The 14,397-nt window shown below is 45.2% G+C and overlaps 1 protein-coding gene across 1 annotated transcript in view; it reads right to left on the reverse strand.

Moving 5' to 3' along the window:
* PLCL1 (phospholipase C like 1 (inactive)) overlaps positions 1 to 14,397 on the reverse strand; it is a 383,028-nt gene that overhangs the window by 367,497 nt on the left and 1,134 nt on the right. The gene's annotated exons all lie outside the window — the stretch shown is intronic.

Below are 14,397 nucleotides of genomic sequence, written 5' to 3' on the forward strand. Positions count from 1 at the left end.
CCTTTTTTGAGATAGATGTTCTCCCGCCGCTTCCGGGTATGGGCTGCGGGACTGGGCCTTCCGACTGAGCCTTCCGACTGTCGTAATAAAGCGCGTCACCAGTTTCCGAAAGTAGCCGAACGTCGGTGCGCAGGCGCCGTATAGCGCCGCACCGACGTTCGGCAAATCGTGACGTGCTGCATGCGACCGTCGGAAGGCTGTCAAATAGGAACGCCCAGTCCCCGAAGACCATACCCGGAAGCGGCGGGAGAACATCTATCTCAAAAAAGGTAAGTACTGCATTGATTTTAATCAAAACACCCAATTCTGCTTCCCGTAATTAGGCCCAATCTAATGTTAAAAAAAAAATTTCGGGGTGAACTCCAGCTTTAATATCACTAACATATTTAAGCCTCTGAGGTTTTAGTGGTACAGTTAACTTTAAATGGTACACTATTCTTGGCACTTGTGAAGATGTGTCATGCCAGCTTGTAATAGCGAAGGGTGCTGGTTTGGCTGATCCCTACTACACAAAGCAGAAGAGAAAAGGGTTAATTGTAGCTCCGCTCACTCTCTGTTCAGCACTCATGCTATACAAACAGAGCATGCAAATAAATGTATGAAAATAATAATGGTAATCAGGGAAATAGTGGCTCGGATACAGCCATCAGCAGCTGTAATCTCCAGGGGTTCAGAGAAAGCAAAGGATCTGGAAGGAAGAGGGTGGAGGAGGAACGATGGAAGCAGAGCGGGCTTTGACACAGCGATACACCTCCACATAATCTGCTGCCACTTTCTATTTCTGGATCCAATAAAAACAACCTTGGAGCACTTTGCTGGAACTTGCCCAGTCATTTCAGATCTTGGAGAGATCTATTGGGCCCTGGGGTTCTTGCCAGCGATACACTGAAAAGCCACCCGTGTTAACCCCGATTGTGCTGGCTATTTCCGTATAGATCAGTGCAAACATGAGTCCTATTACATACAAAGAAGGAAATCACAGAGATGTGTGATAGAGAGGCACAGCACACTAGTAGCGATTATCCTCTAAAGCTCATTTTTCTTTATTACCGAGGACAAAACCCTGATCCTCACAAGAATCTGCACGTTAAAGCGGTTGTATAGTCCCATAAAGGTTTTATTTTTTTGTCACCTGTAAGGCAAAAGGCATAATGAGCTAGTATGCACCTCATACTAGCTCATTATGAAATACCTACCTTAGAACGAGGCGTTGGTGATTTACCTGGTCCACGCAGAGGTAGCTGACATGTTGCCTCTGCGTATCTTCCGGGTATCGCGGCTCCAGCGCTGTGAGTGGCTGGAGCCGCGATGTCGTCACTCCCGTGCATGCACGCGGGAGACTTCTTTCCGGCAAGGTCTGGCGTCTGCGGGGCCTTAGGGCCCTTTCACACGGGGCGGATCAGTAATGATCCGCCTCCGTGTGTCCGTAAAGCGGGGATCATCAGTAAAAGCCCCGCTGAGCAGGGATCGCCCTGTCTTTCCTCCGCTCTCCACTATGGGGGGGATCGGATGAACACGGACCGTATTCATGTTCATCCGATCCGCCAGACAGAAGAAAAATAGGATTTTCTTCCGTCCGAAAAAACGGAGCTTTGCAGAGGTGGGTGATTACTGGTGTCAGCGGATGGTCATCTGCTGACACCCGCAATCACATAGGGACCAATGTATGTCCTGTTTTCATCCGCAACGGATGAATGAAAATGCGGACATACGGTCCGCACATGTGAAAGGGGCCTTAAAGGATCACTAAAGATATATATATGTATTTTTTTAAATAAACATTTTATACTTACCTCCACTGTGCAGCTCGTTTTGCACAGTGTCGCCGAACCTAGTCTTCTAGGGTCCCTCTGCGGCTGTCTCGGAATTCCCCCCCCCCCCCCCAAGGACTCAACACCATCATGCGAGCGTGCTCACATGGTGTCGAGTTCTTGCGGGCGCGCTCCCGTGATACAGCCGTCCTCCATAGCTGCTCACTGTATCACTTGGCCCCGCCCCCGGTGCGCCGCGTCATTGGATGTCATTGACAGCAGCGCGAGCCAATGGCAGCGCTGCTTTCAATCCATCCACTGTAACCAATCAACGGCCAGGCTGAGCGGCGAAGAGGATGTCGGGGGCGAGCGCGGGACTTTCGAGGGGTCAGGTCTGTAAAACGGGGGGGGGCGGTATTGTCGGATGTTAATTCACCTTAATGCATTAAGGTGAAAAAACGTTTGCCTTTATAACCCCTTTAAGCCGAGAATCCCCTGTGCGCATGCGCCACTGCAGTCAGCGACTCATTGCAAGGGGAATATCTCCGAAACCGTAAAGGTTTAGGAGATTTTTTTTACATACAGGTAAGCCTTATTATAGGCTTACCTGTAGGTAAAAGTTCCAAGAATGACTATACAACCGCTTTAACAACCAAAATACAGAGGCTGTTGTAGAAGGACTCTGCTAAATGTCATGTCCCCCATGGGATAGACCACCACCTAATATCTAGCAAATGAGGCGGTGCAGAGAGCTGCATTCACTTCTAGTTGTTCCAAAGTCTAACCATAGAAGAGAAAAGGCAATTCTTATTTATGCAGCAGGACCACAGAACCGCCTTGTAGAAACCAACGCTTCTAAAACATAAGCAGTTCTCTCATCGATTTCCGGAAGGGTTGATAAGGGTTGCACTCCTTTTAACAATTGGCAAGTAACCAAAGCCACAAGTGCAAATTGCTTCAGCCACGCTTAACCTTTGAGAAGTGAATAGAACCCATGTCAGTCATCAATACTACAATCAATACTAGCATTTTGAAAATTCGATGAAATTGAGGAAATCTACCACATCCAATCACTTCTTAGGCCCTGTACACACGTCCAAGGAACTCGACGGGCAAAACACATAGTTTCTCGGCGAGCCAAGTTTCCTCATTGACTAACGAGGAAATAGAGAACATGTTTGGCTTCCTCGGCCAAAAGAGTACACACCACCGGGTTTCTCGGCAGAATACGGCTCCGATCGAGTTTCTGGCTGAATTCTGCCGAGAAACTCGGTCGTGTGTACGGGGGCCTGACAGATTATTTTGACTTCTGCTCTTTTATCTGCTTTATGGTGGCCATACATGCTTAGATTCTTTAGGCCTCTACCACAGGAGGTTGTCTCTGTTGGAGTCTGTCTGCTCAGCAGGGAATCAGTCCGTTCATCCCCGCTAATCAGGTGGATGATGGCTGGTCCGCTCCACTTATGCAGAGAGGACACAGACACAGCCCACTCTTCTCTATGGGTGCTAGTATGTAGAATGGAAGGTAGAGGTGTTGAATATAAATCACAGCGAATCAGACATACGTGATTTTGCATCGATGCTGCGACTCGGCGGAATTGATCTCTGATGCCGTCATCCGGAGCTCCGTGCATGGCCTCTCCTGGAGACACAGAGGCAAAGCCTGCCTGGTGCATAAAGCCCCTTCCCCACCCACATAGATGAACACTGAAGCAGAAAGTCAGCCGATGAGCTGACAGCCAGTACAGTGCAGAGGGAGGAGCTCAAGGAGACCCGATATCACGAGAAGCTTCACTGGAGGCACCGGAAAGGAGAAGAGACACTGAGTAGCATGGAGGAGGGGAAAATCGACTGACCGAGCTGGTGAGTGCCAGTGTCACTGATTCCACCCCTCTGCCTGATCCCATCTATCCCTTTTGCCCATGATCCCCACCATCCCTCTGCCCATGATCCCAACCATCCCTCTGCCCATGATCCCCACCATCCCTCTGCCCATGATCCCCACCATCCCTCTGCCCATGATCCCCACCATCCCTCTGCCCATGATCCCCACCATCCCTCTGCCCATGATCCCCACCATCCCTCTGCCCATGATCCCCACCATCCCTCTGCCCATGATCCCCACCATCCCTCTGCCCATGATCCCAATCCGTCCCACATCCTTCTGCCGATGATCCCATCCATCCCACCATCCCTCTGCCACTGATCCCATCCATCCCTCTGCCACTGATCCCATCCATCCCTCTGCCACTGATCCCATCCATCCCTCTGCCACTGATCCCATCCATCCCTCTGCCACTGATCCCATCCATCCCTCTGCCACTGATCCCATCCATCCCTCTGCCACTGATCCCATCCATCCCTCTGCCACTGATCCCATCCATCCCTCTGCCACTGATCCCATCCATCCCTCTGCCACTGATCCCATCCATCCCTCTGCCACTGATCCCATCCATCCCTCTGCCACTGATCCCATCCATCCCTCTGCCACTGATCCCATCCATCCCTCTGCCACTGATCCCATCCATCCCTCTGCCACTGATCCCATCCATCCCTCTGCCACTGATCCCATCCATCCCTCTGCCACTGATCCCATCCATCCCTCTGCCCCTGATCCCATCCATCCCTCTGCCCCTGATCCCATCCATCCCTCTGCCCCTGATCCCATCCATCCCTCTGCCCCTGATCCCATCCATCCCACAACACTCTGCCACTGATCTTATCCATCCCTCTGCCCCTGATCCCATCCAGCCCTCTGCCCCTGATCCCATCCAGCCCTCTGCTCCTATCCATCCCACATCCCTCTGCCCCTGATCCCATCCATCCCTCCCTCTGCCCGATCCCATCCCCCACCACCATCTCTCTGTCACTATCACTTATATTTTGTGCATTTAGGACAGGAACGCATTTCAGCCCAGAACAAGTTAGTGAGAGGAGTCAGCCTGTTCCACATTTTCACAGCTCTTACGGCAAAGAAGCCTTTCTGTTTTTCCTCTAGATGTAAAACATGCCCCTTTGTTCTCTGTAATAAACTGAAGGTGAATAACTTGCAGCCCTCTTTTGGGACGGTTATGAGAATTACCCTCCCCAAATATGATAGTGTGCCAAAAGCAGATGAAAATAAAAAAATGGAGTTCTTCTGACTGCTTGGAATTTTGGATAAAAACCATGGGCAGTAATCGAACCGTGGACAGGATAATCCTAATCAAATTTAATCGTGAGACCACTGAAGATGTGCACCCCTACTGGAGGGCCTGATCAGGTTCACCTGAAAATCTGACAGGTGGACCCGATCGGTCCATCCAAGTGAAAGGACCTTTATACAATCAATGTGCAATTCAATCAAATACGAGTCCACAAACAAATTGCTATAACTTTTTACAATTAATTTAGATTGGATTTTCTCAAACAGTCAAACAGCCAGGGCGGAAAATTATACATTATTCTGCATCGATCACCAGCACTGACATACTTTATTCAGGAATACGATCGTATTTTGATCGGAGTACAAGCTTGCATGGGAAAAACAGATACAATCAAAACTTATGCTCAGAAGTTACAACTGTATCCTATTTGTTGATCGAAATCCACTTTCCTGTGTATGCTGATAGAATGGGTTGTTGACTATAGACTGATTATTTCGATCAGGAGAGGTCAATTGGAAAATAAATTGCTTGTTTATCAAAGCATGTATGGCCACCAATATCTAGTTTCACTCAAGATACTCAGGTTGGATTTATCACTACTAATAAGCAGGAAATGTATGAAAAGTGTGTTAAGAACTTTCTTGTGGCAAATAGAAACTAATCAAATTCCAACTGTAATTTTGGCATATTTGAAAATGACAACACAATTCTGATTGGTTGCAATGGACAGCGAGATATTTTCTTGATAGCACACTTTTCATACATAACCCCCAAACTGATATGCATGAGAAAACTTCAGCTTTCTAAAAAGGCTTATCCCTTGGCCCCGTCAGTACCCAGCATACTGGGCAGCACAGTGGCTTAGTGATTAGCACCTCTGCCTGGCAGCACTAGGGCTGTCAGTTTAAATCCCAACTATGACACTACCTGCATGGAGTTTGTATGTTCTCCCTGTGCCTGCATGTGTTTCCTCCCACACTCCAAAGACATGCTGGTAAGTTAGCCGGCTCCTGTCTAAATTGGAGCTAGTACAGTGGAACCTCATATTGCGGTTAACGAGCGTTTCGCAATACGAGTACTGTATTTTGAAAAATCCTAACTCGGTTTGCAAGTGTTGTCTCAAAACGAGCAGGAGTCAGGCCAAATTGGTGTGCAGTACCATGTTAGGCCTGAGGTGGGGGGGGGCCCCTTTTAGAAATGCTCGGAAATACTACGCTCCCAAGCCTTTCTGAGGTTTCCCAAGTTCAGCCGAGCTGTCCTCGGGCCTTTCCGGCTGTTTGCGAGGCTCTCCGGCGCCCCCTGCCTCTGGTCGCATGCGGTATTGCATGCCATTGAAGTCAATGCGGAACAAATTATTTTCGTTTCCAATGACTTCAATGTCAGTGCTATATTAGTACCTCAATTAAATATTCATAAACAAATTAACTAAAAAGTAGAACTACAGCCATTTTTTAAATTGCAAACAGAATTAAAAAAGGTTATTGCTGAGGACAGGTTTCTCACCTTTCTGTGAACATACTTCTGTATACATGCATCCTGTGTACATGGGCAGATCAGTATACAATACCGACATCTGTGCGGGGTAAGGATGAATGAACTCCCTTGCGGGAGTTCATTCATTCTGCGGGAATACATCAGTCAGGGCAATCAAGACAGCAAAAGATCCCCAACCGGGAAGAAGCCAGGTAGGAGACGTCACTACCGCACAGCTGGAGGTGCTTTAAGTACTACTCCTAGCAGCCAATCACAATGCGTCTTCCAATGGTATGACTTAAGCAGAGTAAATTCTATTGGTTGCTAGGGTTGCTGTAAAACTTTTTTTATTTTTTATTTTTATTTTTTTATTTGTATTTTTTTTAGGTGGTCATTGCTGACTTATCTAAAAATGCTAGTTGCTTGTCTATGTCTCCATTCAACACTTTCTGAATCCCCAGCCAAAAACGGGTACGCAGCCAGGAGAGTTACACAGATGTCAACTTTTGGTCTACATGTTTTCTCTGTGTTAGGGACTGAATGAGTACATTGGCATGATAACCAGGTTAATAGCATTTTAGGTAGGATAGGGCAGCAATAGCAATTACTCTCGGTATAGCCGCTTAAGGACCGCCTCCTGTATATTTACGTCAGCAGAGTGGCACAGACCGGCATAAGGATGTACAGGTACTGACGCTTTCTCTGCGAGCCTGACCGTGGTTCCCGTGGACTAGATCGCCGCGGTGACACCCGCGATCATCTCAGAGAGATAGAGCGGGGAGATGCTTGTGTAAAGAAGCATCTCCCCGCTCTGCCTAGTGACAATGACACTGATCTCCGCTCCGTGTTGTCAGAGCAGAGATCACCGTCATGCGACACACAGCCCACCCCCCCTACAGTAAGAAGCACTCCCTAGGAAACCCCTACAGCGCCAACTACTGGTTAACCCCTTCACTGTCATTTTCACAGTAATCAGAGCATTTTTATAGCACCGATCGCTGTAAAAATGACAATGGTCCCAAAAATGTGTCAAAAGTGTCCGCCATAATGTCGCAGTCACGATAAAAAAAATGTATTAATAATAATAATAATAATAATAATAATAATAATAATAATAATAATAATAATATCGTGCTTCTTTGGTTGGTATTTTTGAACCTGGTCATTATAGAAAAAAAAATTATATTTTCCATATATATATATATACACACTTCGCATACTGCTAAAAGCGCATCTCATTTAAAGTCCCAACCCCCCGCAGGCGATTAAATACCACCAAAAGAAAGCTCCATTTGTGGGGGAAAAAAAGTATGTGAATTTTGTTTGGGAGCCAAGTCGCACAACCGCGCAGTTAAAGCGATGCAGTGCCGAAACGCAAAAAGGGGCCTGGTCCTTTAGCAACAAAATGGTCCGGGGCTGAAGTGGATAGAGACTTTTTATAATACAACTCTTTGCAGAAGAACTCTCGTGATCATTTAAAAATAAAAGTGTTCCATAAATTAATGTGCAAATATTTATTTTCGTTATAAAATATTAAATAAATATTAAAATGTTAATAAATATGTATGCAATCTATTATGTTTATTTTATTAATGATAAATAAATATTAACAAATATCTATATAAAAAAAAATATATATATATATTATATATATATATATATATATATATATATATATATATATATATATATATATATATATATATATATATAATTAACTACAACAATGCCCAATGTACATTTGACATGTTTTTTTTACATGTATTTTCAAGGCACCAACATCTGGTTTTCTCTCCTACTGAAGTACACGGCTGTTGCTAGTGCCACATAAATACCTTCACTAATATCTACTGCCCTCCTGGGAGCAGTGACACCCTTCCTAAAGCTGCTATTGATTAATTTCAGCGCCGCTGCATACCAGAAAATGATGCTAAGCTGATCTTACTGGTTTAGTCCAAGCAGACCTGTCCAGATCTGCCTACAACGAGTTCAGAAGCCCAAACAATAAACAGTTTACTTTCCAGGCACTGAGCGCACGTTTGCCTTATTGCAGATTTCACCTTCATATTGGTCAATATCAGCAATTTAAATACCAATGTAAATATTAAAATTCTATAGATGCATAGGAGATTGGTTTAGGTTGATTTGAAAAGTAAAAAAAATGTGTTCTCATAATGTTTAGCAAACGGATACTTCCATAGAAACGAAATACTGTCTAATGTTCACATTAGTTCCAAAAACATAATACCTGTATAATTCATATCACACTTTAGCCCATTCTGTGAAAAGTGTTCTGCAATGGATAGCTTTTCAGAGTGTGGCTAGGCAATCACTATCAGACATTTGATAAAGTCTATGAGGACGCAACACGTCGGGAAGGCAGGACTTGACGTCATCGCACTTTTGCCTCGTTTCCACTGAGCGGAACGGTTCGGGTCGGTACAGTTTGGAACAGTTAGAATGGTCCGGTATATTCTGGTGAGCGTTTCCGTCGGACCGTCAGGGGCCATACAGGGTTTAGAAAAAATGCCTAGCGTGTCCACCAATCAGTGGAATGTATTGTAGCTCCGCCCTAACCGAACCGTTCCATTTTCTATAGCCCCAGACCTGAAGCAGGACCCAGAATGGTGCGGTACGGTTCGGATTCATGGCACACTTTCACAATGGAAACAACCAAAATAGCGTACCGTACCGATCCACTCAGTGGAAACGAAGCATAAAAGAAACAGGACAGCGGGTCTGCAGCCACCTGGCAGTGTCGGGTTTATCTCTGCATTTGTAAGTGCATTTTATTGTTCTATGTATGAAGCCAAATATATAAAAAAATATATATATAATAATAATAATAATAATAATAATAATAATAATAATAATAATAATATGCAAGGGTGAACACTATGAAGCTTTTTTCTTTTTTACGAGTCTGCATGCCTACAGATGGTGTTGGTATTTATTGGATGGAAAGAGGATCTCAAAAGGGAAATTGCAAGATCAGGTAAACTGAGGAGCATATAATGGTTTTATTAAACTAATTGACTTTACAGGCTAGTGGGGTCCACATGAAAAAGGTGAGGATACAGCCGTCAGCCAAGTGGGACACAGTGGTGGAGTGATAAACGGTGGATTGTGGATTTCTTACACTGAATTACACCTTCAGATTTATATTAGTTTGCACGCTTTTTTTTCATGGCATGATTTTTAAGCACTTGGAGTTGGCGCACAATGGACTTTTATGCCTCGTACACACGGCCGGACTTTCCAAGAAAAAAAGTCCCAACTGGCTTTTTTTCCCTCGGAAATTCCGGCCGTGTGTAGCCTCCATTGGACTTTTTTTGTCGGAAGTCCAATGGACCTTAGATAGAGAACGTGTTCTCTTTCTCTTTTTTATTTATGTATGGGATATTAGTTTGCACAGCAATATTTTACTTGGGTGCAAATGTATTTAAATAGATTTTATACACATTTTAGCTCTGCACTAATTGATTTTTGGTTTATATAATACTGTATTGTGATTTGACAGATGTGTTAGCTGCTCTTTGAATATACTATTTATTCTTATATGCTAGAAATAAGTGTTTTGTATAATTGGGTTAGCAGCAGGGGAGTATTTTCATATTATAAAAGCATTAAAAAAAAAAAGGCTGTAAAGCCTATTTTTTTTAAATAAAAAAAAATGCTATATATTTACCTGCTGTGTGCAATGCTAGGGCACAGAGCAGCTGCTTACCTCCTCTTCTGGAATCCCCCACTGGCACGCTCTGTGGTTACCCCCCTGGCAAGCCATGTGGGCATGCTCCTAAACCTGGTTGTGTGCATCCATAGGCACACACATCGCGACTCCGCCCATGATCCCTGCTCACAAGATTTGACTGACAGCTGGTCCTGCTTGAGTCTCATGCTAGAGGAGGAAGTGAAGGGAGAAAAGCCGCAGCCGGTGGAAAGGCTTGGTAAGTATTTGGTATGGGGGGTGAAGATGAAACAGGGGGGAGTTTTTTTATTTTATCTTAAAGTGGTTGGAAACCTCAGATATAAAATATCAACAAAGCATATTGCTCTATACCGTGTACTTGTCTCAATTAGGAGCACTAAGGGGGTTATTTACTTAAGGCAAATCCACTTTGCACTACAAGTGCAAAGTGCACTTGAAATTGCACTGAAAGTGCACTTGGCAGTGCATTAGCTGTAGATCTGACATGCAATGAAAATAAAAAAACAGCATTTTAGCTTGCACATGATTGGATGATAAAATCAGCAGAGCTTCCCCTCATTTCAGATCTTCCCCTCAGATTTACAGCGACTGCACTTCCAAGTGCAATTTCAAGTACACTTTGCGCTTGTAGTGCAAAGTGGATTTGCCTTTCGTAAACAACCCCCTTATGCCCCGTGCACACGCTCAGGATTTCCGGCGGGAAAAAGTCAGTCAGGAATCTCAACGAAAAAAAAAAAAAAGGAGAGCTGGTTCTCTTTTTTTTGCCGGCGGGTTTGTCAGTTTTTCCCCCCCATTTGAAAAACTGCATGTGAGCACCGCTGGGATTCCCGCCCAAAAGCTCTCCTCGCAGTTTTCCCATCGGAAAATCTGGTCGTGTGTACGAGGCATGAGTGTAATATCTGTCTGCTGCTTTATTCCTCAGCTACCAGCATGAATCATTTCAAGACAAGTTTTCCTGACACAAAGAAAAAAGGTGACTGGGGAGGGAGCTCCAACTGATTGACAGCATCAAACTCTGTTCCTGTGTGAAGGAGAGGGGGGGGTGTCGCTTCCCTCCAATCAGCTTTTAGAGCTCTCCTCACTGAGCTCTGTAGAGTGTAACTTCAGCTCTCTGCCCCTTTTTCTGAATGCTCAGACAAGCCTTTTTAAATTCTGAATGGATGTAAAGAGAAGACTTCAGATAAATAGGTACAGCACAAGGAGGATTTGTTTAATATTTGTGTATCAACTGAGGCCAGTCACTTCACATGGTATATGTAAGGGTTTACAACCACTTTAAAGGATCACTAAATATCAAACATGTTATACTTGCCTTCAACGTGGAGCTCGTTTTGCACAGTATGTCCCCGAACCTGGTCTTCTGGGGTCCCTCGGTGGCTGTCCCGGCTCCCCCCCGCAAGGACTCAACACCTTAATGCAATGGAGCTTGCATGGCGTTGAGCGCTTGCGGGCGCGCTCCTGTGATACAGCTGGCGGTCAAAGCCGATTACTGTATCACTCGGCCCCGCCCCCTGGCGCGCCACGTCATTAGATGTGATTGACAGCAGGGCAAGCCAACCAATGAATGAGCCGGGAAGACGGCCGAGAAGCCTAGGAGTTCATGTCGCGGGACTTTCGAGAGGTCAGGTAAGTAATCGGGGGGACTGCTAATACGTGGATAATTTTTCACCTTAATGCATAGAATGCATTTACCTTTACAACCCCTTTAATGCAGGGAATGCATGAAGATAAAATAGACTTTAGAATCACTTTAATTTAGATGTAAAAAATAAACCCGCCTTCCTCTCCTCTTGTGTAACAGCAGAACAGTGTGCGGGTGATTGTCATCTCACTCAGACAGTAGGAATCGGATGATTCGGATCCATTGATGGAGCTATGGGAAATCACTAGTAACATGAGCTGTTCTGTCGGGTTGGGTTGCTCTATTAATTCCTCCATGCGGTCTGCTCTTAATAAAAAGCACCACTTAACCTACAGCACAACTGTCAGTCCCCTGACATTCCAGCTTGGATCGGCGCTTTGTCTGCTGTACACTGGCATGGAAGGGGTCCCAGTAATTGGTTACATGAAATATCACACACGCGTGTGGATGCCAGTTAGAAATAGTGCCATTAAGCACGGTCCTGTGAACAGAGACATGCAGATTTTTCTCAGACATCCTTGTGTAATGATCGTGTTGATGTGACAGTCGCAGTTCAATCGCCATACAATACTGACAAAACACCGGTGGCATATAGAGACATTCTCCGACAAGCAATAGACGGAGCATCGCAGACCAACAACCCACAGGCTCATATTCCTGATACAGAAACCATCACTGGCCATCTCTTCCAAGCTTGGAGCCACCAGATCAACAAAATGCTTTCATAAACATTAATCACATTTTCATTCACATATAGATGTCAGCCAACATCTGATTGGCCCAGAGCTAACAGAGGATGTAGAACGCAATGGATGTTCAGACAGACTGGTAATGAGCTGACGGAAGTTGCTTGATGCCTCATTAAATCTACATGAGGCTCACAAGCTACTATTTCAGCACCAATATTCTGATATACAGTAGATAACAAGGTTTAGTAAAACGTTTCAAATACTTTGTAATGAAGTCATGGAATGTCTAAGCGCCCATTATTGGCGTGTAGCCGACATTCAGTGTTTTCTGTGGTTCAGTGATGTAAACCAAACTGGTGACATTTTGTTTACTCGGCAATGATTATCACAATCACAAGACTTTTCTTTATTCTAAATAGTTCTTTTGCTTTTGTTTCATCTCAGTGCTGCTGATCTCCTGCAGCCAAGTCTCGTCTACATGCATTCACCCCAGTGAGGACTACACGGCATTGCCCACAGCAGGGGACCCGATGGGTACAGCCGTGGATCATGCCTGTGTGATTTGTGTTCAAATGGTCATTTTGTGTTTTTCAGACCACACTTCAGCACTGAGATGGGAAGACACCATCTTCAGGTCACACTCATACAGGCGTACTCCTGTGTGTGTCAGTACAGTGGTGATGGCATATATTGGTGTCAGTATAGTGGTGGTGGCATATATCGGTGTCAGTATAGCGGTGATGCCATATATTGGTGTCAGTATAGTGGTGGTGGCATATATCGGTGTCAGTATAGCGGTGATGCCATATATTGGTGTCAGTACAGTGGTGATGGCATATATCGGTGTCAGTATAGCGGTGATGCCATATATTGGTGTCAGTATAGTGGTGATGGCATATATCGGTGTCAGTATAGTGGTGATGGCATATATCGGTGTCAGTATAGTGGTGATGGCATATATCGGTGTCAGTACAGTGGTGATGGCATATATTGGTGTCAGTATAGTGGGGATGTCATATATTGGTGATGTCATATTGGTGTCAGTATAGTGGTGATGGCATATATCGGTGTCAGTATAGTGGTGATGTCATATATTGGTGTCAGTATAGTGGTGTTGGTCCATACACTGGTGTCAGTAAAGTGGTGTCATACACTGATGTCTATATAGCGTTGTAATACATTGGTGTCATTATAGCCATGTTGGTCCAAGTATTGGTGTCAGCATAGTGGTACCATACACTGATGTCAGTTGTGTGGTGTCCAGGGGCGGACTGACAACTCATGGGGCCCCCGGGCAATAGAAGACTATGGGGCCCCTGGGCAATAGAAGACTATGGGGCCCCTGGGCAATAGAAGACTATGGGGCCCCTGGGCTTACAGATGGCCACCACGCCAGGAGGCAGTGCAGAGGCGGGGCAGCTAAAATCGCGGGATTTTCACATCAGAAGCATGTTGGTTTCAGACATATTAGGGACAGATGTAAAGAAAAGCATAGATTTTGTACATACTGTCCCTGGTTTTACTGAGCCTGGCAACCCTGATGGGGCCCCCTAGTGACATGGGGCCCTCGGGCAGTGCCCGAGTGACTCAATGGTCAGTCCGCCCCTGGTGGTGTCATAACAGATGTTTATATAGTAGTATTGGCCCATACATTGATGGCATATTTTGAAGTCAGTCCACATACTGGTGTCAGCATAGGGGTGTTGGTCTACGTATTGATGTCAGTATAGTGGTATAGATATGATATATGTATTGGTGTCATCCCTGTGTTCGGTGTAGTGGTGTTTAGCCATACATTGGGGTCAGTAGAGGTGTCATACATTGGTGGGTCAGTCTAGAGGTGTCGTTACATTGGGGGGGGGGGGGGTCAGTCTAGAGGTGTCGTTACATTGGGGGGGGTCAGTCTAGAGGTGTCATTACAATGGGGGGTCAGTCTAGAGGTGTCATTACAATGGGGGGTCAGTCTAGAGGTGTTGGTCCATACACT

The sequence above is a fragment of the Rana temporaria genome, chromosome 6, assembly GCF_905171775.1.
Source record: "Rana temporaria chromosome 6, aRanTem1.1, whole genome shotgun sequence".
Classification (NCBI taxonomy): domain Eukaryota; kingdom Metazoa; phylum Chordata; class Amphibia; order Anura; family Ranidae; genus Rana; species Rana temporaria.